Source organism: Oncorhynchus tshawytscha, linkage group LG25 (genome assembly GCF_018296145.1).
Source record: "Oncorhynchus tshawytscha isolate Ot180627B linkage group LG25, Otsh_v2.0, whole genome shotgun sequence".
Taxonomy (NCBI): domain Eukaryota; kingdom Metazoa; phylum Chordata; class Actinopteri; order Salmoniformes; family Salmonidae; genus Oncorhynchus; species Oncorhynchus tshawytscha.
Window position 1 is genome coordinate 33,861,685 of NC_056453.1, and position 14,742 is coordinate 33,876,426.

Below are 14,742 nucleotides of genomic sequence, written 5' to 3' on the forward strand. Positions count from 1 at the left end.
CTCGGTCCCAGCTTTGATGCACCTGTACTGACCTCGCCTTGTGGATGATAGCGGGGTGAACAGGCAGTGGCTCGGGTGGTTGCTGTCCTTGATGATCTTTATGCCTTCCTGTGACATCGGGTGGTGTAGGTGTCCTGGAGGGCAGGTAGTTTGCCCCCGGTGATGCGTTGTGCAGACCCGACTACCCTCTGGAGAGCCTTACAGTTGTGGGCGGAGCAGTTGCCGTACCAGGCGGTGATACAGCCCGACAGGATGCTCTCGATTGTGCATCTGTAGAAGTTTGTGAGTGCTTTTGGTGACAAGCCGAATTTCTTCAGCCTCCTGAGGTTGAAGAGGCGCTGCTGCGCCTTCTTCACGATGCTGTCTGTGTGGGTGGACCAATTCAGTTTGTCTGTGATGTGTACGCCGAGGAACTTAAAACGTACTACCCTCTCCACTACTGTTCCATCGATGTGGATAGGGGGTGTTCCCTCTGCTGTTTCCTGAAGTCCACAATCATCTCCTTAGTTTTGTTGACGTTGAGTGTGAGGTTATTTTCCTGACACCACACTCCGAGGGCCCTCACCTCCTCCCTGTAGGCCGTCTCGTCGTTGTTGGTAATCAAGCCTACCACTGTTGTGTCGTCCGCAAACTTGATGATTGAGTTGGAGGCGTGCGTGGCCACGCAGTCGTGGGTGAACAGGGAGTACAGGAGAGGGCTCAGAACGCACCCTTGTGGGGCCCAAGTGTTGAGGATCAGATGGGTGGAGATGTTGTTGCCTACCCTCACCACCTGGGGGCGGCCCGTCAGGAAGTCCAGTACCCAGTTGCACAGGGCGGGGTCGAGACCCAGGGTCTCGAGCTTGATGACGAGCTTGGAGGGCACTATGGTGTTAAATGCCAAGCTGTAGTCGATGAACAGCATTCTCACATAGGTATTCCTCTTGTCCAGATGGGTACTCTTGTCCACATATACAGTGCCTTCGGGAAGTATTCAGAACCCTTGATTTTTTTGGAAATGGATTAAATGGATTAAATCAAATACATCCTCAGGAACCTACACCCAACACCTCATAATGACAAAGCGAAAACAGGTTTCTATATTTTTGCAAATGTTTAAAAAAAATAAACAGAAAAACCTTATTTAAAAAAGTATTTGAACACTTTATTATGAGAATTTCGAAAATGAGCTCAGGTGCATCCATTTTCCATTGATCTATCATGACAAGGCGAGACCCAGATACAGACACAGGAGGCAGATGGTTGGAGTCTTACAATATTTATTCATCCAATAGGATGGTTGTGGACAGGAAAAAGGGTCAAAACCAGTTCAGACTTCAAAAGGTACCGAAGGGCAGGCAGAATCAAGGTCAGGGCAGGCAGGATGATCAGGCAGGCGGGAAAGTAGTCCAGAGTCAGGCAGGGGTCAAAACCGTGAAGGACTATCAAAAAGAGAATATCAAAAGGAGTATGGGGAAAAACACACTGGTTGACTTGACTAACATACACGACGAACTGGCACAGAGAGACAAGAAACACAGGTATAAATACACCAGGGAAAATAAGCGACACCTGGAGGGGGTGGAGACAATAACAGGAACAGGTGAAACAAATCAGGGAGTGACATGATCATCCCTGAGATGTTTCTACAACTTGTAGTTCACCTATGGTTAATTCAATTGATTGGACATGATTTGGAAAGGCACACACCTGTCTATATAAGGTCCAAGAGTTGATTGGTGCATGTCAGAGCAAAAATCAAGCCATCAGGTCGAAGGAATTGTCCGTAGAGCTCCAACAACCCAAAGATTACTCTGACATAGCTCCAGAGGTCCTCTGTTGAGATAGAACCTTCCAGAAGGACAACCTTCTCTTCAGTACTCCACCAATCAGGCCTTTATGGTAGACTGGCCAGACGGAAGCCACTTCTCAGTAAAAGGCACATGACAGCACACTTGGAGTATGCCCAAAGGCACCTAAAGGACTCTCAAACCATGAGAAATAAGATTCTCTGGTCTGATGAAACCAATATTAAACTATTTGGCCTGAATGCCAAGCATCGCATTTGGAGGAAACCTGGCACCATCCATACGGTGAAGCATGGTGGTGGCAGCATCCTTCTGTGGGGATGTTTTTCAGTTGCAGGGACTGGGAGACTAGTCAGGATCGAGGGAAAGATGAAATGAGCAAAGTACAAAAGAGATTGTTCATGAAAACCTTCTCCAGAGCGCTCAGTACCTGACTGGGGCAAAGGTTCAGCTTTCAACAGGACAACGACCCTAAGCACACAGCCAAGACTATGCAGGAGTGGCTTCGGGACAAATCTCTGGACAAATCTCTGAATGTCCTTGAGTGGCCCAGCCAGATTCCAGACTTGAACCCGATCGAACATCTCAGGAGAGACCTGAAAATAGCTGTGCAGCGACGCTCCCCATCCAACCTGACAGAGCTTGAGAGGATCTGCAAAGAAGAATGGAAGAAACTCCCCAAATCCGTTTTAGAATAAGGATGTAGCATTACAAAATGTGGCAAAGGTCAAGGTGTCTGAATACTTACCGAAAGCACTGTAGGCTAGCGAATTTGATTTTGAAATATAATAGGGCCTTTATGTAAAATTAGTAGGCTGACTCATATATACATAATATTTCCCCTAATGTTATTAGCCTAAGTCCTCTTTCTCTAGTATTACATCATTCCTTCCTTCCTTTCAACAGCTAAATGAAATACATTTTGTTGTCCTTATCGTCATCATTCTATTGATGTCCTTGAATAGAATTAGATGCAGAAGGCTTTCACGTCTCTTCAAGAAGATTGAATGGTTCTGGTTCTGAATGAATAACTGCTATAGCCTACCGCCATCGCGTGTTCACTCTTCTTTCAAAGTACCTGAGAGTTCTATTGGCTGCTGAATTTAACATTCAGCAAAAAAGAGATTGCATCCCTCTTCGTATAGTCTATTGGTATAAGAAATGCTAAAATAAATCATGTCCAGCAAGTTATTCAAGTCTAGCTTTTTCCTGCTTGGGACTCCAAGAGCTAAGGAGTGTTTTTTAAGGAGAGGCCAGCGGAGAACAGGTCCTTGTGTATTGAGCAAAAGACAAAGGGTATAAATTAGAAGTTTATTATGCATACCCCATCATTAATTAGCTAAATTTAAGGCATAAGGCTAACACTGCACTGAATTTATTACCTGAAAGAGGTAGGCTCGGACATCTACGCTGCATTCGGAAAGTATTCAGACCCCTTCCCTTTCTCCACATTTTGTTACGGTACAGCTTTAGTCTAAAATATATTAAATTAATATTTTTCCTCATCAATCTACACACAATACCCTGTAATGACAAAGCAAAATCAGGTTTTTCGAAATTTAGCAAATTTATTTAAAAAATTAAAACTTGAATATCACATTTACATATGTTTTCAGACCCTTTACTCAGTACTTTGTTGAAGCACCTTTGGCAGTGAATACAGTCTTGAGTCTTCTTGGGTATGACACTACGCTAAGCTTGGCACACCTGTATTTGGGGAGTTTCTCCCATTCTTCTATGTAGATCCTCTCAATCACTGGCAGGTAGGTTGTGGTTTCGAGCGAGTGCAAGAGTGTTCGCGCGTGCACTGATTTAAAGCAACGATATTCAAGTGATGGTTTAAAACTCTGCAGCTGCAATTAAAAAATACATCTTGGCAATGAAAAAACAAGGTGACCCTCGAAAGCCAGATGGAGATGGTAAATTAGATGCACATTCGGTCTATATGTTGCTGTATCCTAGGCTATGCTGCAGCAAATGTACCTGTCAGAAGGGGGGGAAAAGTTAACATGGTGAGATGATAAGTCTACATGCATTGTGAACTGCGCTCCATACTGAGATGGGCTGTCTGTCCCCACCCTGAGGGTTGGTTCATCATGCAGAGGATATAGAGAAGGCAGATTTAGACATCTCATATAATTTAGCAGTTTCATTTCACGCCATGCTGTTCATAAAAATAATTTATTATAATTTACCAGTATCTGGCAGTTATTTATCCCGGGAAAACGGATTGGTTTTGGGCGGTAAATCTCGGTAACCGGGTTCCCTCCATTCAACCCTAGTGTAGATGAAGGGGAGGAGACAAGTTAAAGGATTTTTAAGCCTCGATACAATTGAGATGTGGATTGTGTGTGTGCAATTCAGAGGTTGAATGTGCATTACTAAATATTTAAGTGCCTTTGAACAGGACATGGTAGTAGATGTTAGGAGGTTTTCATGCTTAACAGTTTCCGTGTGTATCAAGAATAGTCCACCACCCAAAGGACATCCAGCCAACTTGACAACTGTGGGAAGCATTGGCGTCAACATGGGCCAGCATCCCTGAGGAACGCTTTCGACACCTTGCCCCAACAAATTGAGGCTGTTCTGAAGGCAAAAGGTCCCTACCTTTTGTGGTGGTGCAACTCAATATTAGAAAGGTGTTCCTAATGTTTGGTAGACTCAGTGTAGTTGTTTGGCACTTCATGCCTTTATGGATAATAAATAAATGTGGGCTTACATTTTGAGAACTGTAGGATATAACCTGGCTGTGGATTAAGGTGAAAAGCACAGAGGATATTGGCCATATTAATATGTAACGTCTTCTTCAAATCCATCCCGTTTTAATCCAACTTTGGAAAAGTTCCTTCAGAGAATCCAAGCCTATAGTGTAGGTTATTTTGAGGCACCAGACTCTTCGCAATCATCACCTATGTTCAGAAGCTTTGTTTTTCCAATCCAGAAAGTATTTTTTTTCAGGCTTCCAGGGTGTGAACAGAATAGACAGCTCCCCTGCCTTTCTCCTCTGGCTGTGTGAAATGTATCAAGAGCAGACAGCAAAAGCAAGAGAGCTCCAAAGACTAATGCCTCGGCAGAGACATTAAGCACAGAACTAGACGGAAACAGAGATTACATCCTGGGAGTGACTTGAATAATAAAAACCTGTAGCTCCTTCAAGGAGGAATTGAAGTTCGGAAGGATTTTGCACGCAGCCACGTACGGCGTCGCCAGACACACTCAAGGTTCCTGGGTCAATTACCTAATTACCCGGTTTCAATCAAGGGCAGTGAATGAGAAAGTATCAGATGACAGGAAAACAAAGTGGATTTATGGAGGACTGAGTCATGAATAGGAGTCCAGGGAGAAACAAACAGGGCTTTGTTATAAAGGGTCTTAAGTCTCACTGTAGGATATAATGAGAATAAACAAATACCTACATAATAAATACCATAACATTGAGCATAAATATATTTTAGCGAACACTGGCGTTTATTCACTACAGGTATCCACTTAAAGAACTGGAGAACAGAATACACTGTTCCGCCTCTGTCATGCATGGGTTTATAGGCAGGTACATGATGTTGAAACAAAGCAGAAAGACTACATCATTGAAATAAGCAAGCACACTGACATAATAAATCAAACGCCCAAAACTATGTTGGTTCTACTGCTCATCACACAAATACAGAATTAACTATTTTGTAGGTGAAAAATAAATAATTAGAAACTGTTAACATATCCAATTAGTACGTTTTATAGGCTAATCCAGGCGGAAACATCAACACTCCTAGCACGTACACCCTTCCTGGTGGTTCAAATTGGCTTCATGTGTTCATTTCTCACTCTCAACCCAAACTTTAATGAGCACGAACTATCAATGTGTTACCCAATGATCACAAAGTTATTAGTCATGCAAAACAAAGCACAAAATGTCAATAATCCAAGTCTTAATTTTGGAAAGATTTTAGAACCCAACAGGCGTTTTCAGAAGTTTTGAGGACAACACATTGCAGATGTAGCTTCCATGATGCCTGATAGGTGAAAGCAGCATATCCAAGGCCTGTTTTCAGATTAGTGGAGAGATTAAGGAACGGAGACAATGACAACAGGATGCCACAAGAGTTGAGATGCATCCTTGACAGCTATCAGTGAAATAATCCGATAACATGACTCTGATCAGATAAACCAACTTCAACAATCCCACAATCTTGATCTTGCTGCATAAATATATTGAACCAAGCTTTGGATACATAATGACTTCAAAAGGTCAACTAGGGGGGTGAGTATATTTGTCCTGTTTCACACAAAGTGTGTGGAGGGATTTTTTGTTTTTTGCATATCCCACTACCCCCAGAGACATCCTCGGAGAGTGGGGTCATGACCAGGGATCACTTAGAATGAAATGATTAAGTTTCCACTGGAGCAACTCAAGTAAGGCATTTACTTCAGTCAAGGGCACATTTCGTCAGTGTCCTAACCTGCTTGAAAACTCCACAGAAATAGCAGTGGTGAATCCCACCCACTTCACACCCTACCACCCTTGATTGTCTCCTCTCTCTGTCAATCAGTGGTGGGAAGTCATGGACGTTCAGGTGGGTTTTGCTGAGTAAACAGCATCTAGGCCAGGCAGTTAGGGCTGCTTGATGGACGAGGCCACGTTGGTGCTGTGGGCTGATGCCTCAGGAGGAGGAGAGTTCACTAATTAAAACAGGCAGCTGCTTTGCCAGTGTGTGTGTGGTGTGTATGTGCGTTTGTGTGTCAAGGAATGGAGATGCTATACTACCCAACTGGGTCCATTATCTCTGGACCAATCCAGTGCTTGCTGAACACCACTTACCTTTGACATTGGAAAGGGGACAGTGTTTTTATCATAAATGATGCACCACTTCCTGCCTGAAGATAACACATCAAGATACACTGTTCAGTAAAGTAGACTTTGGTAGACAGTAGAGCAATAAAGAAGTTAAGATTGAGAGGACTGCCCTGTTACTAAGCACAGCTATTCTGCACAGTAGTTGTAGAATATCTTAGCACTATAGGCACAGAACAAACACCTTTATTTAAAATACTGCTATATGCATACGTGAACAAAATATTAGAATTTGCATTACAAGTATTGGGCTGATGCAATTTTACGCTGCAATAGGCATGAATTATCATCCTCATACCAAGAGTGATGTCTAAATATTTGATATGCTTCTCAATTACAGATGCGGTCTGAACATTAACTCGTCTGACCCCCCCCCCCAGACACACACACTCGCAGAGAAAGTTAGCAAGGGTATTTCTTTCACTGCGGGAGCTGATCAATTCAGCTAAACTGTTGGGAGTGCAATTCCTGCACGTGGCCTAGCTCTCAAACATCCTGTCAGGCTTCGAGTGAAATCTGGAGACCATCGCAGGATACACTGCGGTAGAAAGCAGCAGCAGCCTAGGCAGAATCAGGCCACGCTGGGCCGTTGCCGCTCACCAGTAGAGAGCATTAAGAATCCTGATGCCCCTCCCCTGGTGGACTCCTTAGGCTGGTTGTTAAGGGAGCTGCTACTCCTCCCTCAGCCCTCTGAGTCTCAGTGGTCATCCTTCAACAGCCCCCACAGAACAAAGCCTATTGCGAGTGATGCATTTGTTTTTCAAGGTTACATTGCTAGAGTAGAAAAGACACTGGCAATGTTGACAAGCTTTGTGACGACAGCAGAACTGCAATTTCCACACCTCACCTGTGAAACCATCCACTGTCATCTGCCTATCAAAACAGCTGTTCATGAGCAAACAATCAACCCTAAATTCACTACACAAATACAAAGAAAAGACAAGTGTAGAATGAAACAGTTTTACGGATTCATTAAAAAGTCAATATTTCTATTCCGAGCGAATAAAACAAGGCTATCTGAAGCTCAGAGCTAATAAAACTAGGAGAGAAGTTGACCAACTATGTAATTAGCCAGCGTGCTCCCTAGGTCTCACCTTGTCTTAAAACAACACACCGCTAATTCATTCCACAGGCATTATCTCAGAGCCAGAGCACAAATGATAAAGACTGCAGTAATAATGACTGGATTAGGAGCCTCTGAAACAAAGAGACTCTCTTTATAATCTTGAAACACCGTTTTTCCCTCTAAACCCCAAGATCAAATAAGGTGACAAGCAAAAAGGTCTTTGGATCCCCCCTTTCAACTGACTTAGTTTTGAATATCCTTGGACTCTGTAAAATAATTGCATTCATTTTTTTTTTTTTTTAAGTGTTTGGCTTCGATGTTGGTTGTTGGATTTCCTAATTAGTGTAACTGTCAAATTGCTAAAGCACTGACATTTGTAAACCTGATTAAGTAATTGTTATCCAGGCCTTGTGACAACGCACGCACCTTTTATTCTGCTTAATTGACAGCTTCAAAACAGTAATAAACAGTCATTAGGGTCTAGCTTGGCATTAGCATGCCAGTTGATTATCTATGCTCATCTCATTTCAAACCAATTTCATTACACTTCCAGTGAATGATCCCTTGAAACAAACAAACTAGAGAATTCCAAATCTAACAAAATAATATTTGATTTGGGAGGCAACAGCAAAGTAAACTTGTGTCTAATTCAGGTGAGCAGGAAATAAGGAAACTATGGTTTTATGATGTACAATTTTACTCTGACTATATCTAGCTGTTGCCATTTTTTATTGCCTTTAGGTAGACCTGGATATACATCAAACATAATATCTGTGTTGATGTCAGCTTCCTGAGGTCAACAGTACACCTACACAGGTCCGTATGCCTGTGCTTTATAGGCTCATTTCACCCGCTGGAGCTATAAAAGATGCTCCAACATGCAGCTGCTACATAAGCTACTAACACCTGCTAGACTGTAAAAAGAAACAACAAGAAGAGAACGGCAGCACATAAAAATGCACTTTGGTTCAGACTTGCTGCTTTCATATTTAGATGGAATACAATTCGGAAATGAAATGGGAACCTCTCATGTAGATTGGGCATGGAGTGTCCCTCCCTGGCCAGTCAGGAGGATTAGCTCCTCTGCAGATTGGTCCGCCAGTGAGCCAGTCTAATGAGTTTCACCCTGATGCACCCCGCATTGTCCACGCTCCGGAATAAATGTTAACACTGTCCGCTTAGATACAGTGGAGACCTGAGGGCCACGAGAGCCAGTCAGAGGATCCCAGGCCATTCGGCCCCTGGCCTCCAACCACAAAGAAGAAAAGGTTATGATGGTCCAGGCTATTGATACGAAGCGTATGTGGTTAGAGTGCAGAGGCGTGAGACAGTGCAATATGGATGAGGGTTCTCTGAGGATGTAGTCATGTTCCAGGAGCATGGAGAGGGCTGGGAAGGAGCTTTGAGAGGGCTAAGGTGCTTCTTGCCATGATTTATTTACACCGATCAGCTTCATGCTGAACTTAAATCAATAATGGAACTTACACACATTAGTTCATGTGCGCGGCCGTCCAGGTTACACCTGAGGGGAGCAGACCGAGGAGACCAAGCCACTCTGGAAGTAGGGCACTTTGAAGAGTGGCATTCCATGACTGGCAGAGAATGTGTACGCCTGACCGGGCTACAAGCCGCTTACACAATAAATGGCGGGAGACTAGTGGAGCAGGAAGAAGTGAAGCTGGAGGAATAGGAAAAAATACATCCTCTTATTGCTTTTGAGAGTGTGTGAAAGTGGCTTAGCAGTAGTCAAAGCACAAGCAACTCTTTGAACTGTGGCGTGTCTCCATAGAAGCCAGCAACTCTTTGAACTGTGGCGTGTCTCCATAGAAGCCAGTACAGCTTGGCAAAGGTTTGGTTCCTAAGATGACTGCTGAGGTCTCAGTGGAAAAGGCCAATCTTAACTGCTCTTAAAATTTACCTAAATCAACTGGATGCCTAAATGAGTTCCAAGGGAAGTTGAGAAGTGTTCACAGAAATGATTTTATTCCAGGTGTTTAAGCCGAGTGCTGCTATTTTTCTGACAAAATATACAGTAGACATATTTCACCTGCCTTTTCCCTCCCAACTTTGTGTAAATGTGAAAATCAAAAGGGCAGCTCAGTAAGCATACACTGCAGTGTGAAAGTGCCAGTCAAATTGTGTCACTGGTTCATGCGGTTTGACTCCAGCCAGAAGGACAATGACCACAGTGTAAATCTAGCCATGTACATGGAAGACTAATGTTAATATCTATAATTATCTAGTCTAACTTGTATCTAGTCTTATTCTGATCAAAACCTATATGACAATTCCAGTTTCTAAAACCCTGTTTGATTCTAGCTACCGTTGTTGGGCCAGTCAGTTTATATTGTGAAACTGAAATCAGTGAAATCAGTCAATTTTAATTTTGTCAGGTGGTGTTTCAAAACAATTATTGTCCGAAAACTATTGTGCTATATCTTCATTTATTGCCCTTACAAAGTGACATATTATTTCCTTGAAAGTGGCACAGGCACCTATTTTCTCTGCGCTGTTGTCACGGAAAAATGCACACCATTTAAAAAATAATCAGCAAAAATGCCGTATCTGTAGAAAGAAAAGCATTGTGTTTTACCTCATTTTACATTATCCGAGGTGCATATAGACACACCTTATCCATCCCCCACCAATAGCATACCTCTGGAAGGCTATGTGTTTGTTTCTTCGTGACCTGTGTTATCTTGCAAATGAGAAGAATATACCACAAAATGAATTATTTATGCTTTTTAAGTGCTTTGACTGCAGAGAATATATTGAACAACGGATGCCTAGAAATAAAGGTGTTACATTGTGACAATGCACCAAATCATGTTTTCTTAAACCAGAAATTCATTTTCCATATTCAAGCTCTACTGAATATTAAAGCACAAATATAAAATGAACAAAAGGTCCCCGTAAATTAATGATGCTTCTCTTGCAGCATAACGCCTGTGCTGTTGATACATTCAAGACAATGCATAAACCCCGGGAATAACACTTGGCAGAATCCTCATATGCATGTTGTTAATGCAGATTTGAAAATCTACCCCTCACCCATGGTATGAATTCACTATCTTCCTGAAAATGAGGGTCTAAAGAGACAGAGCAAACTTTCTCAAAGACATGCTAATTACGTTTTTCATTCTACAATTCCAAAGTTCTTAAAAACTGCTGCTTTTACTTTCTTCTTCTTACCACCCATAACTGATGACATAACAGGTTTGCACAATCAGCCACTCAACACGCTTACCATAGTCCCGCAAACTGAAGTTCTTACCTGAAATAGCCGCTAACATTATGACCATAATGCAACTAGAACATAGAAACCACTACACTTGTCCTAGCAAAGGGAAACACTATCAGGGTGAGTGGCCAAGACGAGAGTGGAGGGGGGTTGTGTCATTCTCCAGCTGAGCCTAACCGAGGTGAAATTCCACTTGAACGATAAAGGAATTTACAACTGAACAGCGTGAATGAGCACTTGAATCTGTTGACAGAGGCGATTATATTCAAATGTCTCAGCCTTCAGAAACCTCCCCTCCGGTAGAGATGGGAACCTCATCAGGGTTCTGGTGATTGAGGATCAATTGGAAACAACCGTTCAGATGCAGAAAAGAGAAGTGGAGACATGGAGAGAGTAGTCCCGCTGAGGACAGTCATTTTCTTGTTGAACGTACCGTAGACATGAAAATAAGATGGAGTCATAACCGAGGTGCATTCGCTCACAACTATATCATTAAGATCCTGGAGGAATGAAAGGTCAACTCCACCATCAATACAAATATCTGGAGACCTCTAGGCCATACAATCAACCGCTGAGGAACTGAGCCTTTCTTTATGAATAGCTTGTGTCATGTAGGTCAGGAGTCATTGCCTTCCTACTTCAAAATATAGCTAGTATAGAAATTGAAATAGAAATATTGTTTCCCAGCCAAGAGGACCACCTCAATAATGTCCTTGTATGTACTATACTGATGTCTCTCCCTCGAGCTGCTTTCTATGTCTTTCAATTATTCACGTCCAAGAAGTTTACCTTGGCTGCGTCCACTTTGCCCTTGACGAACTCGGACCTCCAGAACTGCAGGGCCTGGTCCAGAGTGAGGCCTATGCCCTTGACGAATTCAGACCTCCAGAACTGCAGGGCCAGGTCCAGAGTGAGGCCTATGCCCTTGACGAACTCGGACCTCCAGAACTGCAGGGCCAGGTCCAGAGTGAGGCCTATGCCCTTGACGAACTCAGACCTCCAGAACTGCAGGGCCTGGTCCAGAGTGAGGCCTATGCCCTTGACGAACTCGGACCTCCAGAACTGCAGGGCCAGGTCCAGAGTGAGGCCTATGCCCTTGACGAACTCGAACCTCCAGAACTGCAGGGCCTGGTCCAGAGTGAGGCCTATGCCCTTGACGAACTCGGACCTCCAGAACTGCAGGGCCTGGTCCAGAGTGAGGCCTATGCCCTTGAGGAACTCGGACCTCCAGAACTGCAGGGCCAGGTCCAGAGTGAGGCCTATGCCCTTGACGAACTCGAACCTCCAGAACTGCAGGGCCTGGTCCAGAGTGAGGCCTATGCCCTTGACGAACTCGGACCTCCAGAACTGCAGGGCCTGGTCCAGAGTGAGGCCTATGCCCTTGAGGAACTCGGACCTCCAGAACTGCAGGGCCTGGTCCAGAGTGAGGCCTATGCCCTTGACGAACTCGGACCTCCAGAACTGCAGGGCCTGGTCCAGAGTGAGGCCTATGCCCTTGAGGAACAGTTTGTACTGCATGCTCCCACCGGCGGAGGTGGTGGCTTTCTCTCAGCAACCGGTGGAGCTGCCTCACGGACAGGGGGTAGGACTTCACCGATAGCTGAAGGAAGAGAGGACACATTTAGATATGCAGGCAAAAGTCAACTGCCTAACTTTACCATGGCAGCAATGCAATCAAAAAGCTGCATGGAATGATCCGTTTCATCCACCAATGACTCCATATTTCCATATTTTCTCTCTGAACGCACCGATATGCAGTCAGTTTGTTACATGGCCCGCAATATCACAATCCAGACTACGCTAAAATGTCCTCCTGATTTTATCTAGGCCAGGCATCCTTATCATTTAAAGGTGTGGTGGTACTGTTAATACAGCTCAATATCATGTAAAGCACACACACACACACACCTCATTATTAAATGGCTCATAAGAGGAAAGCTTATTTAGTAGAGCTGCAGGAGAGTGGCGGTGATCGTCTAGCCCAGTCGTCTGGTGATCAAAAGGTTCTGGTTTAGCCACTCGGAGCCCAAAGCCAACTCTACAGGTGCCGAATAGAGAGAGAGAAAAAAACTAGACCCACAGCCAGCCTTTTCCATCTGTTGAGCACCACATCACAAAAAAATTAAAGCCCTCTCGATCTCATTCGTTCTCCCATGACCAAGTAGTAGAGGAATGTCTCGCCAGTAGAGACGACAAAGCTGCTTCCCTGATCGACTCCTAGCTGTGGTATAGTATCCATTTCTGTTTCACATACATGGCTTGCTTGCGTCAACACACTTAGAAAGATTGCTGTGTGATATTGAGAAATTGAGTACTAAATACTAAAAGTGAACATTTAAAGCATTGTGGGTGACATTTCCGGTTGGAGATAGAGTCATTTGATTGAACGGAACTGTTCTTGTTTATGTGCCAGATCTTGCTTCAAAAGGGCTACTATTTACAAGTGGATACATGACTTCTGTTTGAGAGTGGGTAAATCTGAAGGACGAAATTAGCATTTGCTGACGGGCCACTTAATTGGAACAGCAGTGGTCTCTGAAATGGAGAAAGTGAAGAATGCACAGCGAGTCTGAGCTGAGCTGTGGCCTCGATCAGTTTAATTCCCCTCACAGAGACCACAATGGTTCATTAAAACCCCTTCGGAATCCCTTCTGAATGTCAATGTAGAGTACTCTGTCTCGCTAACGCATTGGGTATGACATTGGGCATGACATTAGGCATGACATTGGGCATGACATTGGGCAAGACATTGGGCAAGACATTGGGCATGAAATGCGAGGACTATTGCCTCAAAAGTTAAGTTTCAAGCAGTAATTCTTGTGAACACTGAAGACACTGAAGACATTTACCACTTTACCACTGATGGAAACATACAGTATGAACCAATACTGAGATAGGTGGACAGAAAACTGCTGCAATGACTGTACATTTCTGTTCTGATATAACCAGTGTCCTCTACATCTTCCTTGTCCTCCCTAGTATAAATGTGTCCTTTGTGTTTCAATGCATACTCACCGGATCGATCTGCTCCAAAGACATGTTCCCAATACTCTTCTGTATGCTGTAGTCCTGATCCACGTAGCCATGGCTACAAGGACAGCAATGGACCAACAAGAGAGAGGCAGAGAAAGAGAAAATAAATTACAGCAGTCTATCACAACAGTTCCAGAGAAAGAACACATTGTTATCATTAGTCTACAAAGTGCTACAGCAGGACATGGTTCGGTCTCAGGGTCCATTTAGGATTTTGGGTCCACTGGCTCCATTACCTGGGGCTATGATAATAACAGCTTACTCTCAACAATCTTTGTATAAAGCATGTAATTGTACTATACAGAAAGGTAATTGTGCCTCATAGAAAGCTATTGTTGCACTATACAGAAATACAGTCTGATGTATTCATTGAATGGCAGCTTTTTGCACATATTCTATAGAGAAGTAGATTTGGTGCATACCGGGGAGCAAGACAAATATGTTTTAATGTGTTTTAAGTGGTGCATACCGGGGAGCAAGACAAATATGTTTCAATGTGTTTTAAGTGGTGCATACCGGGGAGCAAGACAAATATGTTTTAATGTGTTTTAAGTGGTGCATACCGGGGAGCAAGACAAATATGTTTTAATGTGTTTTAAGTGGTGCATACCGGGGAGCAAGACAAATATGTTTTAATGTGTTTTAAGTGGTGCATACTGGGGAGCAAGACAAATATGTTTTAATGTGTTTTAAGTGGTTTACCGGGAGCAAGACAAATATGTTTTAATGTGTTTTAAGTGGTGCATACTGGGGAGCCAGACAAATA

At 43.5% G+C, this 14,742-nt stretch overlaps 1 pseudogene; it reads right to left on the reverse strand.

The window, feature by feature from the left end:
* LOC112236315 overlaps nt 1–14,742 on the reverse strand; it is a 110,255-nt pseudogene that overhangs the window by 19,713 nt on the left and 75,800 nt on the right.